Source organism: Haliotis rubra, unplaced genomic scaffold (genome assembly GCF_003918875.1).
Source record: "Haliotis rubra isolate DU_JTF1 unplaced genomic scaffold, ASM391887v1 Scf667, whole genome shotgun sequence".
NCBI lineage: Eukaryota > Metazoa > Mollusca > Gastropoda > Lepetellida > Haliotidae > Haliotis > Haliotis rubra.
Genome location: NW_025767376.1, coordinates 538,109 through 554,838, shown reverse-complemented (window position 1 = coordinate 554,838; position 16,730 = coordinate 538,109). Strand labels below are relative to the sequence as shown.

The 16,730-nt window shown below is 38.0% G+C and overlaps 1 long non-coding RNA gene across 1 annotated transcript; it reads right to left on the bottom strand.

Moving 5' to 3' along the window:
• Nucleotides 1-1,022: 1,022 nt before the first annotated feature.
• Nucleotides 1,023-16,120, bottom strand: LOC124257578. The gene is made up of 4 exons (XR_006893310.1): nt 16,035-16,120; nt 15,335-15,339; nt 15,158-15,168; nt 1,023-1,033 (listed from the first exon to the last, which is right to left on the bottom strand). It is a non-coding gene; the product is annotated as an uncharacterized LOC124257578 (long non-coding RNA).
• Nucleotides 16,121-16,730: the final 610 nt, after the last annotated feature.

The window sequence follows — 16,730 nt, the reverse complement described above, 5'->3', positions numbered from 1 at the left end:
TACTGAATGGTCACACAAGTGTCAGCTCTCAATATGTTGTATATCTGGAAACAATGTTTTTGAAAATTTAAAATGAGGGTGTCCTAAAAAAACAGTCCCCGTCTAAATGTAAATCAAGCAATCCAAATCTTTGAATGTTGATGATGACGGGAAGTCATCCAATACTATGCTGAACATATTTTATATGATACTATCCGAGGGTATACCATTATCCAAGGGATAGCGCAATAGTGCAGTGGTAAGGCGTCTGCCTATCACGCTGAAGGCCCTGTTTCGAGGAGGCACCGAGGTTCGGTTCCCGAGATGGGCACGTTTGCGTAGTATCCTTGGACAAGATACTTAGATCTACACTGTCTCAGTTCACCCAGCTGTAAAATGGGTACCCGTGAGTATGTGCTGGCAATGTGAGTGTTTAGTTCATTGCGCCTAACAGGCAGCAGGGCTGTACAGTCCCCAGGGAGTTGAAAAAGTATCGGAAACTACGATAGTGTCCTATGATCGGGGATTGTAGTGTACGTAGCGCCATGGGCAGGCAATGTGCCTGGATGTGAGCGCCATATAAGCGGACTATTACTATTACTAGATACCAAATGGGAGATCGTTTTCCATTTTCTGCAAATTTGCAAGAAACATAATACCCCAATGATGTGATGACTAATATTTCGTTAACCACATTACCCACATGGAATTTTGGATATGACTTTGCTAATGATTCCTTCAAAATAAAATGGAAGCTTCTTTTCAAACATTGGACATCGAGAATATAGTTAGTTTGACTACTTTTTCAACGCCCCTCGTAACATACTTAAAAGAAATGAGAACGTCTAAGGAAAAAAGCATTTCGATCTCTGAATACTTCTGAGCTATTTAAATACAAAAAGCAAAGGAATAAAGTAAATAATCTGAAAAGAATAGCCAAGGGAAACCTTTATTTTAATTTTGATAACTATTTATCACCTCAGTCTACTCAATCAGGTGGTTAGTACTTCATCGGGGCCCACTCCCCTTCTTGTCACTAATGCTTCTGGGATACCTTCAGTTTTTACAGATTTGGATAAAGCTCAAACATTAAATGAATTTTTTGTATCTGTTTCAAATGTTACTGATGGCGGCAAGACTTTGCCACCTGTTAGCCATCGCTGTGTTAACAGTATAACAAATGTCATTAACACGTCACAATTTAATTCTGGACTCACAAAAGTCCAGAAACTCTCCGTACTGTGGGTACTTTCTGACAAGTGATTTGACCAAATTAAACATGCAGTTGTTTTGAATATATGCCAAGGATGAAAAAATGAAAAAAAAATAATTGCGAAAACTTTAGATATAAACTCGCTCGCCTATGGGCCGGCCCATGGGCGAGAATGTTTAATTTTGCTCAGAATTCATGTTTTGGAGGTTGTTAATGAATGAGTGTATGTTTATAAGCATCATGACACAAAATTCAACTCATTTTGACTTAATTCGACTAACTTAGGGCGATATTAAAACATCTGGCCCATGGGCGAAAAATATGTTGGCCCATGGGTGAGAATGTTTAATTTCGCTCAGAATTCATGGTTTGGAGGTTGTAAATGAATGAGTGTATGTTTATAAGCATCATGACACAAATTTCAGCTCATTTTGACTTAATTCGACTAAGTTACAACGATATTAAAAACTCTCGCCCATCAAAGTATATATTCTGTGAGACATGAAATGAAAAATAGTGAAAAAAAAGATTTTTCGTAATGTTGCATTGCTGTACCTTTACCCGACGGAGAAGTCCTTCTCTAAAGATATATATTCCGTTGTTTGGAGCAGGCCTATATGACTATTACGCCCCAGTGCTGCTAAACAACTCGTAGACCTTTAGTCTAACATAGACGCAGACCTTGCATGTTCAAGTTCACATCTGATAGGGGCCGAAAAATTGAATGCGACATGAATGCAATATCTCATTGGGTTATTGTTTTCCTAAGTAAGTGGAGTGTCTTCTACAACATTGGAGACAAGTGTATCGCTGTCCTTCTGATATTCCCCCCGAACGGAAGCTCTACCCATTTTAGGTACAATGTGCATGTTATAGAATAGTAGGGAATAGTCTTAAGATGTTTCAACTTTGACCAGGATTCTCCGAACTTGTAACAGTCGTTTGAGAGATCAAAAGAGAAAGGGGTAGTGCGCGATGTATCTGACGGACGTATGTGGAGAACGTTTGAAGAATGTTACTGTATAAATACAATAATTGAAATACCAGTTATGTTTAAAAAGTACCCTCAATCTGATAGCCAGAGAGATTATTGTGAAAGATCGCAGTATTTATCTTCATAAACGGGCCAAGATAAAAGTACATGCCATTCATCCCCATATTATATCCCCCTCTATATACAAGGGACATCGTTGTTACAGGTAGGGCAAACACTTTCTTCTATAGGTATCCGCCGGTTTCACGCTACATACATGTATTCAGATTATTGAGAAAACTAGCGACGCAAGATCTCCTCCATCACACATATAATTGTATACATACCCAGTGATTAGTGATAGCGTTGAAGCAACTTATTAAAATTTACGACAGACACTATCAGCTGCAGTAGTACTGCCATACCTAGCATCGTATTTATTACTCTCTTACATAAGGTGAAATATCACAGGGTTGTCATGGTAACGATAATTTGGCATACTATTTATTGTCTTACTCTTTAATCAGCGATTAGAATTTAAATCAGTTTTGAGGTCAGCATGTTAAGAGAAAAGAAGTTGTAAAACGAAAAGTATTGTGATCGAATCTATTGGCCTTTGTAAAAGCAAGTTTCAAGCCACCTACATAAAAACCTGTTTTCATGATAAATATCTGCTAATCCGTGGCATGATTCCGACCATATCATGGGCATGTGTTTGTGAATCATAATCAAATAGTGATGTTACAAGGCGTCCATGCCGCGTCAACAACACATGAGAACGCACGAGAATTGCAATACGAGCCCCTACACCAATGATTCTCCGTGACCTGGAGACACTTGTGATTGAGCGTATGTAGGGACGTAGTCTGTCATACAGACCCTCAAGCAAATATATACAAGTCCACGCAAGTCTAGAAAATGAGGCAAGTCTAGATTTCCTCAGCTTCAGGAGAATGTCTCAGGGCTCCTTTTTATTATGTATCTCTTTTTTACTATGAACTTTTTTTCTGTAAAATATGTTCATTTCAAAGACCAGTTGTTCGTCTAGTAGGGATGGGTAGAAGTAAAAAAGACAAAATGGATACTCGTGCTGTCATACTTTTGAATTATATGTAAACATTCGTTCTTGTCTCGGGATAAATGTATATTTTCCAGTTTTAACCAAATGTACATTCGAAGAATATCGAAATCTAGGTTAAGCTATTTGAATCATATTTACAATTAAAAGACCCAAACAATGGTCTGTTGTCCAAATTGTTGGTTTTCCATACCTTGTCCCAGTCTGTATCACAGTCACAGACCGATATTATTTGCCCTTCTGTCCAGCCCTTACTGTAATATGTATACTGCAATACTGTATATGTTGCACATATACAACACAACGTATTATGCATGTAGTCAATGCTATGCTAAGCAACGTCCACTCGTATTCAAGATTACACCTGGTTAGAGATGCAAACAAATGTGTATTCGTATGTGCATCTTAATGAAATGAGGAACCAAGCAAGCAAAATCATAGTATGCATAAAAATCAAGTTGGTACACTGGGACTCGTTATCATCGGAGGAAGCTCACAGTTTACTTGTATGGACGATCTATTATAAGTACGTGTTGTCTGTCTGTAGTAGACAGAACCGTTACATTGCATGTAGAGCACGGATACACTGCTCGTGCATCCCACACACTCACGTGCACGTGCTTCACAACATTCGCAGCGCGTTTACCGTTAACATCTGTCGGTGCGTGTCACTGACTGAAGACGTGAAGGGAGGCATTGTATTTACTCTTTGAAGTGTAGCGTTTCTACAACTTAACACATGCTAAATGATACATAATAGTGGATAAAAAGAAACCTTGCTTTTTTAATTTAGTTTGTAAACTACTGACTGTTTTTTGCTATTAAACACTCACTGAGTACATGTTGTGACAACAACCATCTGTCGTCGTATATCTCATAAAACGAGAGCGTGTAGTGAACGCCTGTGTTTGTTCGTGCTGGTCTTTCCTTTGGGAACATGAATCTAATGAATGCCCTGTATGGTGTTTATGCATAAATCCATGTTGAGTCACTCACTCAACAACGCTGGGAGTTTTAAAAACTCTTGTTACCTTTGATCGCGCAGTGAATATCGAAGATATTCAGTCACAGATGATATTGTGAAGCTAATTCATAACGCCATTCGTGTTGAACATGTAACGGATATTACTTCATACGTTTACACGCGCACCACCTCCTGTACAAACTTGACAGAGAACGGTTCTCTATGAACGGTTCTATGTTCATGATAACTGTCTCTTACAGTAATATGTAGAGTTTCAAGTTAGGGTTTAGTACTACGGAAGCGTAGTAGGGCCACGGCGAAAAAAATGTTTGGTCTCACTATCTCCTACGTAGGACTTAATATCTCCTACGTAAGGCATATTTTCTCCTACGTAGGGACAAATTATCCCCAACGTAGTACTTAATATCTCGTATATACGTAGGAGATGAGCGATATATTAATAGACATTAATCTGATATGGTCGACTTAAATCCGCAGACATATATATATATATATATATATATATGTCTGCGGATATATATATATATATATATATATATATATATATGTCTGCGGATTTAAGTCGACCATATCAGATTAATGTCTATTAATATATATAGTTATAGTTATATATATATAGTTATATGATTTTTCTACTGGAGTATATCATCCGAGTATTCAATGTGCTGCACGTCAACGTGAACTCATTATTCTTATCACCAAAAGAGCCTGACAAAGAAAACAGTATTACTCAAGCTAACACGCCTTATTAAGCTGCACTCGCTCTTGCTACCACGTCTTGTCTGCGGTGTTGGCAGATCTTGTGAGGTGCTTGTTTCGAGGGATATAATGGTTCAGTGGTGAACAAAGGGCGATGAGGTGCCTCTTTGTCCTCTCAAGTGTCCCTAGCTGTCCCAATAGAATAGCACTTTATCTCTCTTACATCCTCGATAATGTCCAGGGTATACGTTACGATCACTCTCCACTATGCCCTGGATGCATCCACGGCTGATTTTATTACCTCAATTGGCTGTCTTTTTGTCCAATCAGGTGCCTACGCTGTGAAGTTGAGCGTACCAATCACAACTCACTTTCGCTTCTTAAATTATCTAACCGTTAAAACTTGGCAACACAATTGATGCAGAGGTACTCTGAAAGAAGTAGAAGGAGTTCTGTCATATATTTTTTAAAGTTTCAGATCTGTCAATTTGTGTTTATTACTTCCCCCAAAATCTGAGTGGCACTGCGAACAAACCTTCGCGACTGCGACCGCTATCCTTGTTGACACTGGCAAGCTCGGTTGTAACGGCGGCTTAGCTGATTGGCTACTGTGAGAATGCGGATCCAGCCAAGGGAGGTAATAAAATCATCGCCCTAAGCCGTGGATGCATCCAGGGTATAGTGGAGAGTTATCGTAACGTATACCCTGGAGATTATCGAGGATGTCTCTCTTAGAGCACAGCCAAACATGCCACACGTACCAACTCGTAATTCTTAAGTCTATTCAGCTCACTACTGTAAAATATTTTTTGGCAGTACATAATTTGAATATTATTGCGCTGCATGTGACCTTCCTTAATAGTCTCACAGTGCCGGAACCATGTTATTTCTCCTTCCGCTCAGCCTTTGCTGTAATAACGCCCTACATCAGCTTTAAGTTGTCCACATTTGTTTCACTAACGCAAAAGTATGCGACAACAAAAAAGGGGGTATCTGATAAGACCTTACCAGCAAACAAATCTAGTGGACCTGATGGCATTAACATGAGAGTGTTAAAACGAATTTGTACATCTATAGCTGAACCTCTTTGTTTGTTGTATAATATATCACTGAGTGACTGGTACTGTATTTCCTACATTGTGGAAAACGGGTAATGTTACTCCTATTTTGAAAGAAGGAAATGCATCCCTCCCAACTAATTACAGACCTATAAGTTTAATACCTATCCTTTGGAAAATCCTTGAAAGAATAATGGTAAAGCATGTGCACGACCATTTCCATGAACATAACATTTTAAGTAAATTCCAGTCAGGTTTTACTGCTAGTCATTGTACTACATCTCAACATAGACATTTATCATAATATATGCTCAGTCCCTAGATAATACATGCCAGTCTACCATTTACTGTATGCTGTTTTCCTGTGATATTTCAAAAGCTTTTACCAGGGCTGGGGCATAAAGGTTTATTGCACAAATTAGTCAAAATGACGGTGTTCGTGGAAACGTACTTAGTTCATTTTAACTAACTATCTATCTGGGCCCGGTTGTTCAATACTCGGTTATCTTAACCGCCATAAAGGTTATGACTCGTGGAAACTAACGGCCGGTTAAATCCTTAACCGGCCGTTAGGTAACCGAACGTTAAATATGCGTTGTTCAAAACATGGTTAGTCATGCCGTTAGCTAACGTCGCCGTCAAAGTTTAACAGTGTGGTTAACGTCACTGGTTAGCTTCCATATATCCCATAGTTCCGTTTTCTGTTTACTTCCGGTTTACCAATAATGGAAAAGCAAAATGTCGCCTGCACCCCAAGGAAAAAGAGAAGTCGAAATTTCTCTGCTGACGAAGAGAATGTAATCCAGTCAATGGTTGAGGCCAACTCTATAGTTTATCATAGGCATGCGAATGTCGTAGCGTTACGAACGTTTTGTATTGGAACACAAGGTTCCAGCCGTTTGCATAATTTATATTTCAAAGACATATGATTCCAGCTCTGTATGGGACTTACTTCAATTCCAGCAACAGAAAAGACATTTTAATGAAAATCTATAGCACAGCTATAGATAAAATATGATGAACCCATGAAAATAATATTAATATAAGAAGCATGTTGTCCGTGGATAGAAAATGTATAAATATTACACACAGAGTTATGCTTAGACGGCTACAGTCTTAATGAATCTTTGAATTCCCATAAGACTTATCGCTCACTTTTGACTCCTTAAATTGTCATGACTGTATGGCCAAGTCGTGAAGATGCTATCAATATCATTTATTATTTATTTGCCAAGTCTGTCAAAAATTGTAATGTATTAACACACATTGCCAAATCTTTTAACATCAAACAATATAGATGTTGTGTAATTAATACCATAGCTTTTATCTGAAATATGCATTCAATACCAATAGAAACTTAATATGTTACTAGCACCACGTGCAAGTAACTAAACTGTAATCGCACTATAGGACCCAGGGCCAACACTGCTGAATACAATCGATCTATTATCCGACCTTACTTTTGACAAGAATCTCATGAATAATACTGTGCAATATCGTCATTATCTGAACGCCTTCACAGACGCATATTCCGGAAAGATGTCTTGAAAAACATGAAGCTGCGTCTAATTTATAGATGAACATAATTTCCTCGATACTCATTAATCAGATTAACCTTCATTCAGTTCAATTCACAAGTGACTGCAGAAAATGCATAATTCTTGTTAATGACTTCACGGTCGGAAAACATATATTATATTTCATAAGAGTATTATAGAACGCTGTAGTAGATAAACATAATTTCCTCGATACTCATTAATCAGGCGAACCTCCTTTTAATGCATAGATAGTTCTTTTCTGGTGTCCCCCGCCGTGATGTTGCTGGAATATTGCTAAAAGCGGCGTAAAACCAAACTCAGTCAGTCAGTCTTTTCAATGTCTTCAAGGACGGAAAACATGTATTATATTTCATAAGTGTATTATAGAACGCTGCTACGATTCGGCAGAGAAATACTATTGTGCCATAGTATTCCTTATATGAACCTATCAGTGTATAACATTAGCATTCAGATATTGTTATAAAATAAGTTAAAAATTCCAAATATTATCGTGTAATATGACGAGAGATAGTGTTGTGTTCGCTGTGACAAAAAGGTTTCGATATTCAAATATAACATTTAATCAAAGTGACTACGAAGTAGGCTTGCATATCACTCACAACAGAAATAGATACATAATAATGTTATGTTTATTTTCCTACACATCAGTTGCGAGAGCAATGTTTATGCTAAGTTTTCATCAATTAATACAGCATTTTTAAAAGATGATTTGCTTCAATTAAAACATTCGAAGAATGAAAAAGAAATAAGGCCTATGGCTGAAATGATTAGTAAAAATGTAATTAAAATCCATCTATGGGAAGGGATGCCAGACAGACATATCAAAACAAAATCGGATAATTACTTTGAGTATAGACTTTCAAAAATAGCATATTAATTAACAATGATATCAGTTTTTAATAAAATCACTAATAATTCTGAAACGTTGCCGATAAACCTGGAATCGTGTTCAGATGTTTTCATAAATACACTCACACGAACGCCCAAGTGCACTTTGCGCCCTATTGGATAGTGTTTACAAAATCACGTCTCGCGAAGGCCGGTATTGAAACGCCAATTACATCACTTGTATTTCATATTCAGCGACGACAAATGAATCACTGCATTCTAAGGCTGGGGCGGGTACTCGGGTACTCGAATCCGGGTCGGGTACAGCTGGAATCGAGTCCTATTTCTAGGAGTGAGTGAGTGAGTGAGTTAAGATTTTAAGTCACATCGGCAATATTTCAGCCATATCGTGACTAAAGCAAGCCTATTTCTAGGAATCGAGTATCCGGAAAGGGAGAGAGCTCTGTAATGACGAGGGCAGACACTAGCTTGTCTTTTTTTAATTTTGACGTAACACACATTTACATCATTGAGTCAGTGAGTGAGTGAGTTTAGTTTTACGCCGCACTCAGCAATATTCAAGCTATATGGCGGCGGTCTGTAAATAATCGAGTCTGGACCAGACAATCCGGTGATCAACAACATGAGCATCGATGTGCGCAATTGGGAACCGATGACATTGTCAACCAAGTCAGCGAGTCTGACCACCCGATCCCGTTAGTCGCCTCTTACGACAAGCATGGGTTACTGAAGATCAATTCTAACCCGGAAATTCACGGGTTTTTACATCATTGGTAATGTCCGATTAATGGAGCATAGTTTTAATGACTATAATTTATCTGTGCATGTGCAGTGAGTAGTTAAGTTACAGTAGCAGCAGGAACAAAACGTTCGTTGTTATAACGAGGAATGTAAGTAATGGTGTTACTCTCTATATTGGTTAAACAGACGTAACTTAAATAGCTTGAGGTCAGTTTTAATGTCTTATTACCAATTGTTCAGGTTTTCTATAATAATCTCTGTCAAATCGGGATTGAATATTCAGAAAGTTGACCCGAATGTATTTCTTACATTTCCAGGTACTCGATTCCGATTCGGGTACGTACATGCGGGTACTCGATTCCATTGTTTCCTACTCGTCCCAGCCCTACTGAATTTCTCATACATTTTAGCATCTAATTACAACTGGTCTTTTTGGCACCAATACCAAGTGTCTAGATAAAGTGAAAAGAAAGATATTGGGGGTGGAAACAACTGCTGTGCTCGAAAGACAACACCTGTTTGAAATGTAAACAAAGAAAATTTCAGACTTTACACTGTGTAGCATTTTCTCAAATTTTCAGACACCCATTTGCATGGAAAGAATCTAGTAGCATGAAATAGGAAATAAAAAATAGATACAATACAGGAATGTGATATGTTTATACGAGACTGTCAGTTAAGTTTCTGTGCAGCGTGACGCCATGACTGACGTAAAATCACGCAGAACGACAACGGTAATAATCGGCATTTCTGGCCGCTTCTTCTCTTTCTTAAAATGGGAATGTATTTGGCAATTTCTCTGAGGTGACGGTCGGTAGAATAAGAGTATACACAATCACCATATCCCGCCGATTACACTTTCAGTATCATAATGTAATCGTTCGGATATTTTTTCATGAAACTAATTTAATTATCTACATGTAGCCTTGTTCAATATCATATCATACGTTGGTATAGGGTGTACGTATTATATTCTTTGAAAGTGTTTGTTGAATAATATTTACAGAAGAAATTCACACATTTAGTGTAGTAAAACATATATAAATCTTTCCACAAGTGTTAAAAGATGAAACGTAGGCATCATGTACCTGTACAACATGTATTTTAGTTCCTATGATGTGCATAGATACAGTTTCGTATGTAACTCCAATATCGAAGTCCAGTCCACGATACACCCTATCCTTTCTTTGCTGAACTGGCATCATGAAAGCAGTGTTAGCCATGAACGCCACTTGCGAGTTAACCACACTGTTAAAAAGTTAGCGGCGGTCCTTAGGTGTGTTAACTTAACGTCACGTTAACAGCCTGTTAAAAGTTAACAGAGTTTTGAACAACAAGATAACCCTCTGTTATTAGGTAACAGTCGGTTAAATGTACTTAACGGCTGGTTAAAAGATAACCGAGTTTTGAACAACCGGGCCCTGATAGACGACAGTGTGTCTCTGTTAATGGAACATTATGAAAAACTAAATGTTACTGCAGGGGTTCCTCAAGGATCTGCCCTTGGTTAATTTGTGTTCCTTGTATATATCAATGATTTACCTGGAAATTTACAAAATATCACAATAATGTTGGCCGATGTTAGATTTTAATGAGCTTCGTCCTTCAAGCCTGAAAACCTTTTAATATTGTTGATTAATCCTTTGTCATTTATCAAAATAAGTAGTGAGGTTGTGCTTTATTGTTATAGATTTCTAAAATATAAGGACACTATTGGGACGTTGGTTACTGTCATCAGACATTATTTGACGACAATTTTCATGGTTTGAATATAGCCGACTTTATAGAAGATAAATATCAGTTTACAACACAACTGCCTAAATCTTGGTATTTTCGGAACCAGAGAAGGGATATGCCGATATTTAAGTCGTTAACCTAGCATATTATGGTCACGAATATAATTTTCTATTTATTACCGAAGTCTTTAATTGCGGAAATTACGCGATAATCTACTTTCCAACAAAGGCAGGCTCCCCGTCATCGTTGTATTTAGAAGGCGGCTTCTTAGAAGCAGCGTGACGTCATAACATTGTTCAAGATGTCATGTCACCATGACAAAGTGATATTTTACGCGGTGCATATCGCATGAAAACAAATTATTCCCGATATGTGTGCTCCCGTATGTTATAAGCATTGTTATTATCATTCTTTGAGGTTAATGCCACCCGTTGAATTCTTTGTTGTATTTTGAGCGGTGAAACTAAATAAATGATTTCTTTGGTCTACCCATAACAATTAAGGTGTCAACTTCCACTGTATACCTTACAGAAAGAAGTTTTGACTTTACTTTGATAACGAGCACATCTCATCGATTCCTTGAAGCAAATGATGCAATTCAGTATCATTTCTACATTTTATTTTAAATGCATCAATCAAATACTACAAATGAGTAGACAGATTGACTGCTATGTGGCAAGGAATAACCAGGCGAATAATGTTATAGCTGGTAGAATTAACATGAAATTATAGAAACCATATGCTAACAAAAATTTGAAAATTAGTAATGACAAAGCGTTTGTCACAAACATAGCTATTACCCCCGCCACATGTCGATATCTGCATGTCGCAAATATCTTCTGTCTGACCCTGAAAATTACGTAAACGTTACCGAAACTGTCATCTGATGCCTTGATACAAAATGCGAACAAATTCCATCCATTAGGTTTGGAGATATCGCAAGAATACTCGCTGTGACCTTGAAAAGAATCCGAAGGTCACTGAATTCGACTGGCGTTAGACGATACTCCCAACGTATCTTGGTACTACCTTTAAGCAAAACATATTAATTCTGTCTTGTATTTTCGCACTAAAAAGTTAGACATGTGCAAAACACTTTTCACTGTGAACTTAAAATGAGCACAAGTTTCCCAATCAATTGGTGTTGGGGGAATCCCGCCAATACACCTTGATATAAAATTGGATCAAAATCTATTAATTCTTTCTTGAGTTCGCGGCTACCAAGCTTGGCATGTGCAAAACTGTTACACCTTCGCTGTGACCTTTAAAATGACCTCAAGGTCAGTAAATTCAAGTGGTGTCGGTAAATCTCCAATCTCCAGTCAATAAACCTTGGTACCAAATTTGAACAAAATCCATCATTTCTTTCTCGAGTTCTTTTAGTAAACAGAATGGGGAGTCATTTGAACAAGCGATTGTAGTTTTGAAATTGCTTTTTTGTGCAGTTTAATATCTAAGTTTGATTCTAGCCGACTTCTACCAATCTCAAACATAGCATACAGTGGAAACCGCTTAAGTAAAGACCGCGTTAACTAAACTCGGATAAGTAAACAATACCGCTTAACTAAAGGTTTTTTCACGATCCCTGGAAGTAAATTCCTTAACAAAAGAGACCGGATAACTAAATTAGCGATCACCACATAATCCGACATGAGGGGCACGTGTCAGTCTCCAGTCAAACAAACATCCTACTTACAGCTCGCTGTCGTCATGCAGTTAACAATACACTGACAACTGGAAGCCAGCCCTGATAAGTTGTTCATTGTTTTAGGTAGCTTGCGAGTATCAGTGATTACACCAATCAGCAATGACAGTGAGTTTATCCAGTTTACATTGTGAATGACATGAAGCAGGCCGCCATTACGGTCACGTGACAAGTACAATCTCGCTGCGATATCGGAATAAGATCAATTGGAAAAAATGCTTGTTTATTTAACACAAATGCTATCGGATAAAACAGAGGGAAAAAATATGTATCGTCAAAAACTTCAAAAACATGCCTTACACGGTCGAATACTAAATTTCATTCACTCTTTTTTAAACGATAGACAAATAACAATCAAATCTCACAACACCATCTCGGACCCATATCCTCTAGAAAATGGAACCCCTCAGGGGAGCATATTATCCCCAACTTTATTCAACTTTATGATTAACGACATTTTCCCAGATAAATGGCCTGAAATCACTACAGCCAAATTCGCAGACGATATTTCATTTTGGACTTCCTCAACCTCAGTTAAACAGGCATCACTCAAAATTCAAAAAATGCTAAATTCCATTCAAAATTGGGCCCAAAAATGGGGGTTCCACATCAATGTTAAAAAAACCGTGGGCATATTATTCAAACGACAGCATATGCAAAATTATACCCCCAAACTACACTTAAACAACCAAGAAATCGAATTCAAAAAAGAAGCGAAATTTCTAGGAGTAACTTTCGACCACCACATGACATGGACACCCCATATTAATAACTTGGTCAATTCATGTCAAAAAGATCTCAACTTAATGCGAGCCATCAGCGGCACAAATTGGGGTGCCGACAAACATACCCTCATTAATATATACAAAACTCTCATATTATCGAGATTGACTACGCCGCACCGGTTCTCCACTACCTCCTCCCATAATCTTCAAAAACTTAATTCCATCCAATTCAAAGCCCTTAAACTAGCCCTCGGCGCGAGGAGTGGTACCTCTCTTAACACACTACTTCTTCTCACAGGCACCTCTTCAATCACACAAAGAATAAACCAAACCACACTCACTTACTGGGCTGGGGCCCAACACAACCCCACATTTAAATTAATCACAAACAAATATAATAACATTAAAAAATCTACACTTAAAAAATTCAAATCAAACCCACTTAAAGCATCATGCCTTACCCACCTATACAGTCTGCTACATGCACAACAGCTAAACACCTTACAACACACACCTCCCATTACAAGCTACATTCACGACAAACCCCCTCCCATCACAGACATGTCCCTTGACACAATCCTCAAACAACTACCTAAAAACACCCGTCAATCCACCATAACTAATATCACAAACAACTACTTAAATACAACCTACCCCAATCACACACACATATATACAGATGCATCAGTCAGCTCTAACAAACCCACAGGCCTAGGCATTCACGTTCAACAAACCCCTCCCATCACAACAAATTTTCACTATACCAACTATACCACAATAAACACTGCCGAACTCACTGCCATTCTCACTGCATTACACCTAATACCCTCCCTTCCCCAAACAAACTTCCTTATACTATCCGATTCACTCAATTCTATCAAACAACTTCACAACATGCATTCTAAATCGCGCCCAGACCTAATTCACAATATAATTATTCAAACAGACTCACTCACACGCTCAAACAAAAACATCACATTCACATGGATACCCAGTCACTCAAACATCACAGGAAATGTCACCGCCGACACAGCAGCCAAACTCGCCACATCCCACACATCACCAAACCTCAACTTCCACACATCCAAATCAGAAATTAAAAAACTCATTAAAACAAACATATCAAATACCAACTTTCAACACAACATCAACACAAACAAATCAACCTGGGTCACATCCATTATCAAATCCCCAATAAGAAAAATTCCCACATATTCTAACATCAAAATCATCGACAGGGCAATTACCAGATTAATTACAGGCATCACTAACTTAAACTACACACTGTACAAACAAAACAGACACCCGGACGGATTATGCACTCACTGCAACACCCATGAAGACATAAACCACATATTCACACACTGCCAGCTGCAACAAACAAACATTAAGCAATTACACAACAACATTCCCACCAAATACCACAACAACATTCATCTCCTTCTCAACCCCCACAACCCGCCCAATATATTCCAAGCCATAGCCACCTTCCTTGAAAACTCCAACTTACTTCAAAAAATTTAGAACCTCCCAAACAAACCCTCTCATTACCACTCACTTCTAGCCTATATATTCAGATCAGGCGTCAAAATTCAATTTACCCATATTATCACCAGCACATGCCTACACATTTAGACCGGGAGTAAATTTCATTCATCAATAGTGCCCTAAATCCGCTGCGAGGTCCGCGCCCATCCCCTAGCCAATCACAGTCCACTAAAATGTAAACAAACCAGCCCAACCTCTCTTACGTAAGGTCAATGCCATTCACCCAAGCCAGTTCACCTCCAACCTTCACTTATAGCCACGGCCCTTACCCACAGCCTTCTTCGCTCCCTCACCCCCATTACCCACACCCTACCAACAGCTTAATCCATTTTTCTTTCTTTATTAAATCCTTATATTAATTATGCAGCTCACCTGCATTCATATTCATGCCCCACTATGCTATACCCCTTATCATCTCTCTCCCCTCCACTACCCTACCAAACACCATAGGTCCAACATTTTCACTACTACTATTCAGCTATTACTCTACCTCTTATCCCTATAAATTCAATTGTACTGTTTTTTCTTTCTCTCCCCCTTTCCATTCCTAATACCGGCTTTTTATTTATTTATTTTTCCCATGTTTTTAACGTTTTTCATTTCAAAATCACGCCTAGGTTAATGCCCCATTATTTATATTTTTTTGGGTACGGTGGTTTACTCCTTATTCAAACCTATTTATTATTATCTTACCCACCACCTACCCCGTCGGCGACATTGGCTACAGCTAAAAGCCGACGTTAAACTCCAAATCATCATCATCATGTATCGTCAGTCTAGTCTGGCAAAATGTCTGAGCAATCTCGCGAAGGACCTAGCGTGACTGGGGGGGGATACCGAGATCAAATCGTTCTGTCAAAGGTAAACGCAAACTTGTGGCAAAGTCTATTGAGGACAAATTCGCTGTACTTATAGAAATTGAAAATGGTGTGTCAAAGTCAGATGTTGCAAAGACATTCAACATACCCACTGCTACTTTGTACAACTGGATCAGAAATTCGGACAAAATTAAGGAATGCTACCACAGAGACAATCCCTCATGACATCTTTTGTGGAGTAAAATGTTAGACTGTTAGACTAAAATATTTTGTTTCATTATGTTTGATTTTTATTACTTTGTATTATAAATGTATTACTTAACGCAATGAATTTGATTTTTATTACTTTGTATTATAAATGTATAACTTAACGCAATGAAATGTTAGGGAATAAAACATGTCATATTACTTACAAATGTTGTCTGTTGTTCTGCTGTCATTTCCGGGTTTTGATAAGTTTGGATAACTAAAATACCTGATAAGTAAACAATTTTGGCGAGTCCCTTGAAATTTTACTTATCAGGTTTATACTGTAATTTGTTTCCTGAAGTTTGTGATGCATTTTATTGCAGATTTTACTTTTTTGGGGAGTACCAAGCCAAGATACAAAGTCTCAAAAAATGGGGGTCGTGAGGCTGCAACATAGCAAAACCAATTTGCTTGAGGCTGACAGATAATATGTAGAAAAATAAAACATAAAAACAGCTGCATTTGTATCATATTCTAGGTGAGGCTGACTACTATTTGAACGTCCCTCGTAGTTATACCCGTTAGAACACCCACCAACCTCTCCGACTCTACATGCATGCAAGTGTGTTAGATATACCCGTTAGAAACCCACCCCTACCCCACCCCCACTTTATATGTATACATATCAAAACCTCAAAAGATATTTGCGAAAAGACATGATACAGAGGACAGTTTATATCGATTATATATCAGGACGAATATCATTTTCGTCATTTAGCTAATATTTGTCAATTCTTTCTTGGGTTATCGCGCTAACAATCTTTATATTGGCAAAACCCTCAGATTTTTGCTGTGACCTTGAAAATTATCTCAA